At 40.1% G+C, this 14,222-nt stretch overlaps 1 protein-coding gene across 1 annotated transcript in view; it reads right to left on the bottom strand.

Annotated features, from left to right (window-relative positions):
- The window catches only part of TTLL5 (tubulin tyrosine ligase-like family, member 5), a 124,212-nt gene that overhangs the window by 47,269 nt on the left and 62,721 nt on the right, over positions 1-14,222 (bottom strand). The window lies entirely within an intron of this gene.

The raw sequence follows: 14,222 nt of genomic DNA, 5'->3' as shown, positions 1-14,222 counted from the left end.
TCTAAGCAAAGCAGGTGAGCAAATAGCTTAGCATGGGTTGTAGGGACATTTCACACATTCCAGACAGACAGGTGTTTAAACTACAGCAGGATTAAGTACAGGCAAGGGATTCAGAAAGAGGGAGAGAACACCAGCAAGAGTATAAGGTTTAGCTGCAGCCAGCCCACCCAAATGGGTGTTAACGCTTGTTACTGTGCCATGCGCTGAGACATTTCAACTTCTATAATTAGCTTGCCAGGATGTTGCCTTGGTGGATCGATTGCTGGGGCACCCCCAGCACATCTGTGCTCAGTGAAGTGGCTCCATTCTCTATAGTCACTAGTCCTCCTGTGCACCTGATGAAACTGTATTCTTCCCTTTACAGAGGCAAACACTAAGCAGCAAATCAATTGTTACTCTGGCACAAAAGATGATAATGTATAGCCCCCAGACCAAAGCAGATACCACCATCTCCATAAAAAAATAGCTTGCAGCTTCAGAAATTGTGGTAGTGGAAAACAAACAAAAAAAGCCAAAACAAAACACCAAGAAAACTCTCCACCAAACAAGGAAACCCCCAAAACCCCAAGAAAGGCAGGCTAGTGGGGATCAACAAGGAAGGTGGTTAGGTTACTGGTGTAGATCTACATGAATAAAGTTAGTTTTCACACTGAGTTGTATCAAGATGGATTCAAACTCTCCTGCTTGGTAAGATTCCCATTTTTCACTAGCAGTGAGGGACTTCAGAATATTTTTTCTGACACTGACAGCATGACAGAAAACCTGTGTGCTTCACTGCACACTTCAAGCGCCCCTATTTTCAAACATCTCTCCTCACACAGTTCTCTGCGGAGTCTGTAAAAGGCAAGATAATATACAGCTAATCTCTCATGATACAATGATTTGTAAGTTTTGCTACAATTTTTAAGCTGTTGGGGACAGCACAAAGGTCACAAGCTTGAAGGAACATGCTGAGTGAAGAACACAATGGGACAGTACATTCCAAAAACCTCTCATGGAAGGAGGAGAGACCACTTGAGGTACTTCTATTTATTATCTAACATCAAGAAATGGGGGAAGGAAGAACACGTGGGTTGTCACAGCCATATCAATAGAGAGCCCTTGTGTTAGAAAACTTAACAGCACACATATGTACTGTTATACTTTGTTCAATACTGCTAATAAGCCAAAAGATATTCTTGCATAATGCCAAAATAATCTCTTTTAAAATTATTATTATTTAAGCATTACAGGGTAAGTTTGACTGCAACACACTTGCCTTCTTGACAGCAGAGACACATAAGCTTAAAAGAATTGGTCTCTGTGGTCTTGCTTTATTCAGAGAAATTTATTTCTGAATAAATTTAAGATTGAAAGCAATGCCACAACACAGAATGATACCCAAAAGCACTGGATATGAGTTGAGGGGTTTGTTTTTGTTAATGTGCTTTGTAATTCCAATAGGAAAATGAAATCTCCAAATACAGATAGGAAAAACGAAAATTCCACGATATAATTTGTTTCTAATGAATTGCATCCTACAGACAAAGACCCATTGTATAGTACCTTTAAGAAATCACAAGCAAGAGTCAGAAGACAAGTTTAATATCTTTCACACTTCTAAATTATATTATTCTTTCAATAGTTTCCCATTATCATATTAAAGAACCTTTTTGCTATAATAAAGTGAGTACTTTCATTTTGATCTTTGTTAATGTTTCAAATAAGCTAGAGCAGCAAATGTTAACTATGGCCAAAAATTAAAAAAAAAACCCAACCAAAAACCAACACACACCACAAAAAAACCCCACAGTGCTGCAGAAAAACTTCTATAGATTCAGGAAAAGCCTCCTAAAACCCCGAGTGTTTCTCTTGCTAGTTTTGCAGGAGTCGACCAGGGTGAACAGGGACACATCATCACTAGAAGTTGTTACGCTGTCCCCCTTGGCAGAGAGTGGAAAAGTGACTTAAATTTTCATTACCAATGTCCTGATCAGCAGATCTCGAGTTTCACTGGTCTATGTATTACAACACTAGGCAAGCAACACACTACCAAAAATGCCTACCTTCACACTCCCCAGTTGGCAGGTTTAGTATTTTTCTGCCAGAGGTCAGACATATCCTGTTGCCTATGAAGTGCTGGGGACTGGCAATCTACAAAGTTTAAAGACCGTTTCTCTTACATGGAGCCATAGTTGCATCCTCTCCAGTTCACACATCTCAGATTTCCATTTGGATCTTTCTGACTGGTGAGGAAGAAAAGTGATCCAGAGTTCGAACTGTATTTCAAAGATCAAGACTAAGATACGCCAAAAGAATGCAGTCATCATAGGCCTACTTTATTGTCTCTTCCAGAAAAACCTTCAACATGGTAAAAAGTTCACAGTCTGAAACAGGAGGACACCTAATGCCACGAAGTTTTCAGCACAACGTACCCTATCAACAAATTTCAAAGGTATATATGAACATCAACAGTTCACTGAGAAGCTTTTACCTTTAAAGAAAGATTGGCTAGGCATCATGGTAAGACACGCCTAAGATCACTGCTCCTCTACCTTATGACCAGACCCTTTAGGTTTTGATGCCTCAGGACAAGACACAATCATAAGCTCCAAAAAGGAAGCATTCCACTGGAAAACTGAAAATGTGCAAAATGTCTCATCATTTGTAATATCTTCTCCCTTGCCTTTTGATTTATTTTTTCCTGCGTGAGTTTGACTCCTTCAAGATGCTTCAGACAATCCCTAATTTTCCATTTTATTACTTACCATTCATCCAGCAATGCCATCTTTATCCAATAGCTTGTAAAAGAAATGTTTCTTTTCTTCCATTACCTGGCTTCCATAGTCACTGTCTTTTCACCTACCAAGCCTTCCTTAGACACACATACCCCTGAGGCTTTTCAAGATCAGTGAAACATTTATATTCCCAGGAACAGAGGGGAAGAGCTAACAACTTGCCATTAAAAAAAAGTTTTCTGCATTCTTTGTTTTATTTTTCTTCTTTCACCCTTCAGAGAGGACTGTGACTAGATGCTACATCAATATAAGTATTCACTGCTCATCTGTTCTCTCCCCAGTCTGCGTGTTGCATTTTCTTGGCTTCACCACAGAGCTCTTACGTACATCTGTGATCTAGCATACGCTAGCATGACTTGGTCTAACAGCACCCAGGCCTTCCAGTACTATTGGAAACAGTCCACCTGCCTTGCCTTCCTTAACACATCAAGATACTGGAAACCAACAGGCCATCCCAGTATGGGAAGCATCATGGTATCTTAACCTGACTCCTTCCTTAAGAGGGAAAGGAAACCCCAAACCACAAATCTCTAACACACAGTTTCACTGTCTGAATAGCAGCACGAGATAAACCTACTACAAATTCCTTGAAGAAACCATTTAATACAAACAGATTTTTCTAGGGCCACCTTTTTGTTACCCAGGCCAGCTTGCTGACCACACCCCATACTAAACTACCTTCATTTATGTACAGATTTTTACTTGCAGGAGCAACCAGCCAGAAGGGAAGAACTGGGGCTGACAGGCTGGGAAGTGTGAAATCTGTGTGTGTACCAAAGCTGATCTGGCCAAAGGCCTGTGACATTCCTTCTCTGCTTGCGGAGCTTACCAGCTTACAGGATATACATATGCATACAGAGCACAAGTGTTCCAGTCTCCAGAAAACGTTCCAGACAAAGACCTGCCAGAGACATTCCTGGGAAACCTGACAAACTTGCAAATTCCTTTGTAGTGTCTCCAGCGTATGCATCCATTTAACAATGAAAAAAAAAAATCCCTTCAAGTTAGTGCTGCTGCTGTGGATGGCTGAACTCTCCTCTTCCTTCTCCTGAAAAAGTCAGGCTTTCATTTAGACAGCCTCTGCCTCAAAACTTCCCAGTGGGAGTGATTTTGATAAGGTACAGTCCTGCCAAACATTTGATGATCAGGGTGTAATCTTTCCCATAACATGAGTTCTAGCTGCTCAGCCTAGCCCATTTGGTGACTCTCTGCAGATGTTGCTGCATCATAACAAAAGCCTCTGCTCCTATTCCCTTTGGAGCCTCAGAACAGAAGGGGTTCGATTTGAGCACTGCAGAAACTACACTGACATTTTCGCTTCCTACAACCTCTGCTGAGACCAGTTATATTACTGCTGATGCTACAAATCAGTAGCATTAAAAGTAATTTCAGCTCCTGTGTTAACAAGCCCAGGGATGAGGAGGTGATGGGGCCCTGAGATGTGCAAAAGAGGAAAGAAAAATATCCCTCAAACTTCATCTCCTGGCTTCTTGCTCCTCTTCCTAGTTACCACGAGATGCCTTTCTCCTTTACGCTTCCTGTCCTCTCCATTAGTGGAAGGGTAAAAGCCAACCAAATGGTTACATATGGAAAAGAAATCTGATTAAGACTCAGATAAAGCGGGTTGAGTCAAAGCAAGGGACTAACACCGGAAAAAAACCAAAAAAAAAACAAAACAACCTTTGGTGGCAAAAGTATCCCCACCAAATTTCTGCAAATATTTGCTGCACCATGAGTTTCATGATCTTTCTGCAGTCACCACGTTGTGCTTCCTCAGGTTTAGAAGTGAAAGACCTGATGCCAACTGGGACCTGTACAGTGTGTTTTGGCACACTGGCAGTTTGCTTTGTGGCACTTTTCCTCTGTTGAGGACAAGGCAGGTCAGGGTACCAAATTGTGTAATTCAGACAGGTAACTGAGGAACGGTGTGGGTTCAAATGCTGTTGTAGCTGATGCTAAACTGAAGCTTGCTGTTTTGGGATTCCTGTGGCATATTAATCCCACAAAGTCACTCTGGGCCACTCTAAAGTACCCATTTCAATTCTTCCACACTCCCTCTGCCCTGTCCTAAGGTTTAGTAAACTCATCTGATTCTTGCTAATTTCCACCTTCTCTCCAAATGAGAAAGGTAGAATGAGAAAAGTGCCCTATCCTCCTATGGATCTGTCAGCATGTTTGCAAGACTCCTGGCTGTTAGATCTTGGGCACTGACTGGCTGCATAGCAGAGATGGAAGCAGCTCAGTAAAGTCCTTGCCTGGGTGGTCTGATGTTATCCCTGTGATTAAACTCCCTGGCTAGAAGAATTGGAGCTATTCCCAATGATAGCTGGGTCCTGAAATCTCACACTCTCCCTCACAGAGAGGGGCAGAGCTCCCACCAGGCTTCCCCTCCTCCTTCTCTTCCTCCTCCTCCTGGTGAAGCTGGCCAATTCCACACATTCTTCAGTTTGCTAGCATTAATAACCACAAAGTACTACAGCCTAGTAGATATCAACTTCAGCCCCCCACACCAGCCAGTGATAGGGACCTCACACAGATCCCGCGTTGCAGAAGAAAACCTACTTTTTACCTTACAGCATATTCCAGAAAGAAGTAGCACGTTATTCACAAAGGGAAAAAAAACCACATATGTATCCAGGATCCAGCCACCTGGCTCTGGATCTACACACATGCTGTGCGTTTTAATGTCCTCCTCCCTGTAGAAAGTCCCCCAATACAAGCACACGGAAATATTTTATGCTAAACCCAGGTGAAATAAAAGACTTTAGGATTAATGCCTGGTAAGAAATACAGCAGAGAAAAAGTCTGGATTATTCTGGTCACAGTCTTCATCCATCAGGAAAAGCCAATGTCTAACAGTAGGTACAGACCAAAAAACACCCTCTTAGTTCAGCTGTCCAGAAGTAACATAGTAGCCAGTAAGGTCCCTATATCACAAGTCAAGGCAAGAAAGGCAGTATGTCCTTAAACAACGAAAGGGTCTTACTGAACTGTATCTTCAGCTTCATTCCCTTGCTCACCAACAGTGTATCTGCCCTGATTCTCCAATAGTACTGCTACTATCTTGGGCTCATGCTAGCAAACGGGCAAACTAAACAAGAAAAGTTCAGAACAATTGAAAAATTGCAGTGGAGTATCATTAATACACTGACAACACTGCAGGTGAACCACTACACTACACATACTGACAAAGACCTCATCACTGTAAAAATAATTAGCAATCATATGCATGCCATAACTAAGGAAATCACCAATTTCAGATACAGATTTCCTCCCAAGTGTCTCAGGAACTCACTTACCCTAAAGGAAAAATATTAAGCTTGACTATAGTAATGCAATGTAGCAAAGAAAAAGTCCTAAGTACGGAAACAGCAGCATGGCACACATTCCTCAGTGCTAAAGACAAAAGGTCAGTTCAGAGGAATAGCCCAGCGAACTCACTATACTGCCTGACATATTTCAGAAGATAGATACATGGAAACTAAAATTTCTTCCAGCTGAAACATCTTCTTGATAAGAAAAATTAATTTGTTATTTCTGTATGTTAAAGCCTAGGGAGCTACTATTTGCAAAATGCTCATTATTCTGTCTTAGGTAACTATGGCCTGTGAAGCTTTTTGCCCTAATGGTATCTTGTTGCAGGGAGCTTCAGAAGGTAACTATATTCCATCACAATAATTATTCATTTTTATTATCAGTTTTTACTCTGATGTCTTCCTACTAAAGTGAATATCCCCTTCTTATTATGAGAAAGATGAATAAAATTAACTTTATTTACCTTGTCATCCACTGGTCTGTATAATTCCTTCATACCTATCTCCTCCCTAAACAAACCATATTTTCACTTCCTTGTTAAAAATGCATTTTGCAGTTAATTGTTGTAGTCATTCATCTGTGAATCCCAGTTATTTTTCCTGAACTCGCTTTAGGAATGGCAACCAGAACTGAAAACAGTTTTTCGAGTGAGGGCATGTAATTAATGCTTACGTAATTACATACTATTTCCTATCCTGTTCCTTAAACATGCTAATAACTTTTGTTTGTTGCCTTTGCTGCTTGACTTAGAACAGGTATCTCCACTGAGCTTTCCACAACAAAATTCGTTTTTTCTTCCCTAAATGATTAATTTAAAGCTTATTACTATAAGTGGTTAAAATTATTGCTTGTCATGTAATCAGTTATTTGTAAATACTGAACTTCATCTGCCATTGTCTTGCCCGGTTAATTCAGTTACATGTCTCTCAGCTTTCCTCATAATAACCAACAAAAGAATACAGACTGTTGACAAATTATCCGGAGGTAGGCTCAAGTTTAAGTTTACAGCACACAGTAACTGAACATCTGGACACTTGTAGCCCAGGTTATACTGAAAGTAACAAGAAGTTACCTCATGTAGTAAACATGAGCTGCACAAGCATGCGTTCACATGGATGAACACTATAGAGTAGTTAATCTACTGTAAATTCACACCCCATATTACCTTGCAGCAACTTGCTTTTATATTCATTCTTTAGGCAATAATATGCCAGTCATTAAAGATTTGAAAGGAGGAGGTTCGTAATTTTACACTCCATCGTGTACGTTCTACATTCTGTGTCTTCAGTTCTCCACCTAACTGTATAGCAAACTGGCTAGTTATTCTTGTTTGCTTTCTGTTTTCAGCCTATAACAAAACTTTACCTCTCACCCTATAGATACCTATCTTGCTTAACAGTCCTTACTGAAAGCTTGTCAAAAAACTTTTTTGAAAGTTTGAACAACAAGAACCAGTTTCAAACTTTACCTCTCACCCTATAGATACCTGTCTTGCTTCTAGCTGCTGGTTTTCTCAGTTTAAAGAATTCTAATAGATCAAGACAGGGGTTGGGTGTTCTGAGGTTTTTGGGGGTCTGAATTATATTTACATAGGAGAATTAAGATTCCACTTTTCTTCCTATTTAATATATACCTGCTAGTGGAGCAAGACATGCTACTTAAGTTTACAGGTATCTTTAGGGTCCTTATTACAGATAGCACATTTGTTACCTTTCTGTCCTCCTACCAGCTTTACTACCGACCACACCTTTCAGTAGAAACTTCGTCACTTCACTGTTATATTTCTGAACTGCTAAATGTATACCATCCAGCCCTAGAAGTCTCACGAAACATTTTTTCCCCGATCTTTTCTCCCAGAAGCTTCATTTCATTGCCTGGAAAGAAAAACGTATCTCCTCAGTATCTACTATAGTGAACAATCCCGCAAAAGAAATTTAGTATCTCAAATGCCCATATCCTCCAAAATTTGCTTCTACAGACCTAGACTATAGCCCCACTGAATTGATAAATTAGTTTATCAATAGCATATTTAAGGAGATCTGATTTCCTGTGACATCCTTGTGTCTCTCCCTGGCCAATAACCACATAATTCACAAGTCTGCTACCCATGATATCTTCAAGATCTTTCCTCCCTGTGTCCCCCTAACTTACAAGCAAGAAGCAGCACAGGTTGCAGCTAGTTCCAAAATAGAAGCCCTTTCACTGCTAATTAATATATGCGTTCTGACTGGCTAGGCAGCAGTCCAAACAGAACAGATATATTGAACTCCCCTTGATTTTAGCCCTTGACTGAAACACTCTCATGGGCATTGCACTTCACATTTTTCACGAAACAGGCAAGAATGCACTATCCTCAAGACTAATTTAGTTTAAACTTGGAGAATTTGGACTGGGTCTCTTTCTTGCTTGTTTTCTTACACTGTTTTGAGCTCAGATACCTCCTTGTTATCCTACTCAGACATGAACTTATCAGGTTAATGCTGGATCCTCAAAGGCACACATTTTCCATAGAGATCTGTGTTGCTTGCTCCCAAATGTATCGGGTAGTTAACTAGAGGAACACCTTTTTTGGATATTGTGGAGTACTATAGTTAGATGCTGCAAAAATCAGGCAGTGTTTGAAAGCTCTCTTATGGATAGAGGTACATAACTAACTGTTTGTCATAACCTCAAAAATCAGCTTTACTATTAGATTTTATGTAATCATGAAAACATTCACATATGTTTTTAAGTAAATAAAATGGAATAAAATTCCTCAGAAGTAAAAACTAACATTCATTGTGAACAGCTATAATTAACAATAAAGATTATCCCTAGCAGCTTCACTGTATTTATTTGTAATGCTGAATATTTATCTTTCATAACCTAACTTCAGATTGTCATACTCCAGTGTGTCCTTAAGGCAACATCTTTCCTGCACTTACCATTAAAGACAGTTGCAGAAGTTACCCAAACAGCTGCTCCTTTTCTAGTCTAAGATAGAATAATACCGCTCCTCTTTTCTCTCTATTCATCTCTCCCTCATTCCTGCAACTAGGCAGTAAGGCATCGTACATACAGTGATGCAGGGGATTAAATAATGATTCTTATGGGTTCTAGATCAATATTTCTATTGTATACCACTGTGAAGGCACCCTTGTTTTCTCCATGTTGCGAGCATGAAGATGCACTGTCAAAATTTTATACAACATAATGAAAAATATTTTTCAAAGGCAAAATGTTCTCACACACTCTGTGAGGACTGAAAACTAACTGTGCAAAGGAATGAAACTGCACATCAGTAAGGCTTTACCTTCCTACCATCTCTACCTACTATATGATAAGAACTGTTCCCTTTATGAGTACCACTGTGAAGTTCCCATCTGGTGTTTCAGAAGTGAACACAGAGGACTAGCAAGACAGCTGACATAATCACAAAACTCTTGTTTTCTTAAGACAACAGATTTTGAATATCTTGTTCAAAGCTTGTCAGATACTTACACTTACATTCCCCTTTGAACGTTGTCATTTCAGCAGTAAATTGGCTTAATAAATTGAACTGCTTTAATACAAAGGGTAGAATACAACAGTGTAATAGAGAAAATATGAAACAGGTGCTTTGCGCATGGGAAAGAAACAGTGAAGAACTGAAGGGATTGGAGAGGGACAGAGGTGGACTCCCAACAAGAATGGCAACACCATTCCAAGCACAGCTGTTGAGGCTACATTCCTGGGAACCCGGGAGACACACACTAGTACATGGATACCAGAAGCAATTCTCACAAGAATGGGAATGGAAAACAAGCTTCCCAGCTGCTCTTGGAAGGAGGTAATATATTCAGAGTACCCCCACCCTCAACACACAGCTGGGCACAACACAGGAAATCAAGGCACAAAGGCATTCAACACACATAGAAGTTCTTGCCCTTGGAAAAGAAACACAGTCCACAGCAATAGTAATGTTTTCAAAAGTCTCTTTCACGCACCCCGTCCAAATCAATAGTCCTAATCTTGCCATTAAACCTAATTAAATCCAAACATCAAGTCCTTTTCATACCAGCCAGGTACTTTCCAACTATGTAGACTAACTCCAAGTTTCTGAAGTGGCTTTAAACAATTGTACTATTTTTATTATTTAGGTGAGTGATGTTCTCTTCCAGCAGTTGTCTTCATGCCAATTTACTTTAGAATACTTATACTTCAAAAGGATTATTATATTTCAAGTAGTTTAAACAGAGGAGTGAAAAGGGGGAAAATAACAATTCAGAGTCTCCTGTTTAGAAACGCACAGGAAAGCAGTGCCCCGTTTAACTAAACCACCCTCATACAAGCCCTGTCTCTAACCTTCTCTCAACTTTCAATCCCTTACTTCCCCTGTCCCAAAGCGACTAAGGTTTCATAACCCAGAGTTCCCAAACACTCCCATACCAATTCTTTCTCCTTTCAACTCATACCAATGGCGTTTGACTTTTGACTTCTCTCCAGCTGTTTACTAAATTCTCTCCCACATGTTGCTCTCTCTTCTGCCGCTATCTTCCTCCCTCCTGGTTCAGACCAAATGCTTGTCAGCCCAAACCTAGAATGACACAGCGCCCCCAAAGAGCTTCACCAATATCTTCCCTTCTGCAAATCACCTTCTAAACTGCCAGCCTACTCTGTACTGCCTGCACATCTATTCATTCAATCCATACTCCATTCAAATTCAAAATTCAAATCCACATCCATATGTAGTGGCTCAACTCTGCCAGGTGTCCTGGTTCCAGGTCCCTTAACAATGAGCACAACCCTTGCTTGGCTCCTCCAGTTTTGCCTGTACAGGCACTTGCTGCCATGTTGTTATGCTGATGTATTGTATGCTGATACCTCTTGTCACCCTTCATTGTCATAGCAGCTTTGTCTTTCCACAGAACTAAAACCCTTGGTCCTTGTCAAAAGACAGGCTTTAAAGAGCCAGGCTGGATCAAAAAAAGTATCGGAATGACTCTTAAAAGAGCGGAATGTGTCCAGGGGAAAACAAAACAAAAAGCACAAGTAGTCGCCATATGCTTTAGCTATGTTCCTTTGGACCTTGAAGTTAATCTGAACCTTCTAAAACATCACTGTTTCAGGTATGATTAAAATAATAGTCTCAGCTTCGAAATTATTATGTGCCATAAACTCAGTACTGAAGAATCACATTGCCTTAAAAGAAAAACTGTCCTTAACTAAACCATCCAAAATTTTCACACTAAGCAAGCTTCAGATTTCATCTGTCCAAAAGGATTATTGCAGAAACATGGCGTCATGGTTTCAGTTGGGATAGAGTTAACTTTTTTACTAGCAGCTGGTCTAGTGCTATGTTTTGGATTTGGGATGAGAAATACTTTTGACAGCACCCTGGTGCTTTTTGTTGTTGTTACACAGTCAAGGCGTTTTCTGCTCCTCATATCACCCTGCCAGCGAGCAGGCTAGGAGGGCACAAGTTGTGAGGGGACACAGCCAGGACAGCTGACCCCAACTCAAAGGGCTCTTCCATACCATGTGATGTCATATTCAGCATATAAACCTGGGAGAAGGAGGAAAGGGGGAAGGCAGGGGGACACGACACACAACGACAGGACTTTGAGTTATGGCATTTGTTTTGCCAAGTAATCATGATACATGATGGAGCCTTGCTTTACTGGACATGGCTGAACACCTGGCTGCTGGTGGGAAGTAGTGAATGAATTCCTTGTTTTGCTTTGCTTGTGTGCACAGCTTTTGCTTTACTTTCAACACAGGAGTTTTTCCTCACTTTTACTCTTCTGATTCTCTCCCACATCACAACTGGGGGGAGTGAGTCAGCAGCTGCACCGTCCTAGCTGCCAGCTGGGGTTAAACCACAAGACACGACCTGGAGAATCACAGTACAGAGCAGATGTCTAGAACTGAATGGACATAGGCTCAGGAAGGGAATTCATTGTCAGATAAAGGTCCATCTCTAAATGTTTCATTGACTTGTGAATCCTTTTTACCTTGACCTTTTTCATGACGACAGAAGACCACTAAGACACAATCCAAATCACGCTTCTGTATTTCACTACAGAAGCAAAGCCTGTACAGACACTGTGTAACCAAATACAAAATATATCAAGGCCACTCAGAAAACCTACATTGTCTGCTAGAAGCAGAGGTCTTCATTGGTTTTGTGTCACAAAGAGGGGAATTGGCACCTTCATTCTTTTTCTTTATTTCCCACCTCTTCTTTGTGTAAGTATCTTGGGAGAACCCAGAAGCAAAAAGCAATGCAGACACATTTACCACGACCAACACAATTCCAGAGCTACCACTGCACTTCATAGCCACTTTCAGACTTGAGTATACCTACACTGATTGACTAACTGGTTTCAGCCTCCACCATCTACAATTACCAGAGTATGCACCTTTGTCAGTCAACACAGGTATACCCAGGAAGCTACACAGCTCTTCGACATAGAACTTCGTGAATGCCTCTCTGGCTTCCCCCTTCTGTACTTCCTAATTTAACTAGCAGTAACTAGCTATGGTAGGAGTACAGAAGTTTAAAAGTCATCCAATAGCAATATAAATGGCTGCAAGAGGTCAACTTGGGTTCTCTACACAGACCTAAGAAACCACAGCAATTGGAGCCCAGTGGGAAATGAGTGGTTTTAGGGAGAAAGTCTATGTATTTATTTTTAAAAGTTCTTTCTGAAAAGACTGAAACGAAATAGATGCATTTTAATTTTTTCCCAAATATTTGTTTAGATACTAATTTTTATTGAAGGAGGTAGTTTCCACCATCTATTTTTCTTTCAACAAATCAGCATTTCCTGAATGAAAGTGTTCCGCTACCAAATTTTTGAACAGTTTTACTGACAAGGTTTAGCTTAAAAAAAGCTTAATTCTGATCTCATTATGAGAACCAGACTGACAGCTCTGAATATTACTGGACAAACAAACAAGCTTCTCCTAGCGTTCTCCATACCACTTCAGGCTTTGAAAGATCATATTCTCAAAGCAGTGTGTGGCGTGATGCAAGATCAGGCCTCAGCATCACTGGTATATTCAGTACCCACATTCTCTGTTGAGTCCATCAACAAGGTGCTTTGTTTTTTGTGACTTATCCTTTAAAGTTCAAGACGTATCTGCAAAGACCAGTGTGCCTGGTTTAGTTTTAGAACTGCCCAAATTGAATTAAAACCTTGAACTAGATAAAGAAGGGTCCAAAAATCTATTCCGCTTCCTAGAGTTATAAATGCACCTCACCTTTCAAAAAAGACATTGCCAATCACCTAGCCAGATATTCAAAATCCAAACAGATAACAATAAAATTAAAAGAAGCAAAAAGAAGCAAATAGCAGCAGCTATTGCAATTAAATATGCCTCAGAAAACTCAGCAAAACATCACTGTTAAAACAATACCTCCAAAATCAAAGCATCAGAATGAAGATACTTAAACACTTTGTCCCTAGCAGGTAAAGAGGGAAAAAATTAATTTCCAAGGCTAAGTGCCTATCCTGGAGAACCTCCAGTTGGCAGCTTAATTATTGAGAAATGTCAAACATGAACACCTTTGATGAACACAACTATAGCATATTATAAAGAAAAAAATTACTACGTGCGTAGCCATTTAGGACATAGCAACTCAAAAAGAAATATGAAACTAAGTGGAATTTTACCAGAAGCCAATGTAAATTTGATCGATAGCACCATGTTTAGCAAAAGGATTATCATATCCCATGCTAGTAAGTACTTCATTATGTCTTGAAAATGTTATGGAATACACAATTTACATCAGAACCCATTCTGCACACTTCCATTCCCAGCACTGTGATGACACACTGGAGGAAGGAAGAAGCAAATTGCCTGGAAGCACAAATCTGAGAAGACTTGGGTTTATTGTTTAGTAAGACCAAGCATGGATTTGGGTTTTTTAACATATTTTTTAATCCTCTGCCCAGTCTGTCTTTCTTCTATAAAAGGACTTTAGCAACGTTCTTGTCACCTCACAGAAAAATCAAATTTCGTGTTGCTGTGAACACTTCAAAACAACAATATGACAGAAATGTATTTTCATGAGATTTAATCCTTCCAGGATGTCTCAGCCCAGCACTGACACAGAAGTCAGTGACAGACTTTTCTGTTGTCACAGGGACTCTAGCTTTACTGCTT

The sequence above is a fragment of the Charadrius vociferus genome, unplaced genomic scaffold (assembly GCF_000708025.1).
Source record: "Charadrius vociferus isolate BGI_N301 unplaced genomic scaffold, ASM70802v2 scaffold14, whole genome shotgun sequence".
NCBI classification, from domain to species: Eukaryota; Metazoa; Chordata; class Aves; order Charadriiformes; family Charadriidae; genus Charadrius; species Charadrius vociferus.
The sequence above is the reverse complement of the archived record's forward strand: the minus strand, read 5'-3'. Positions and strand labels throughout refer to the sequence as shown.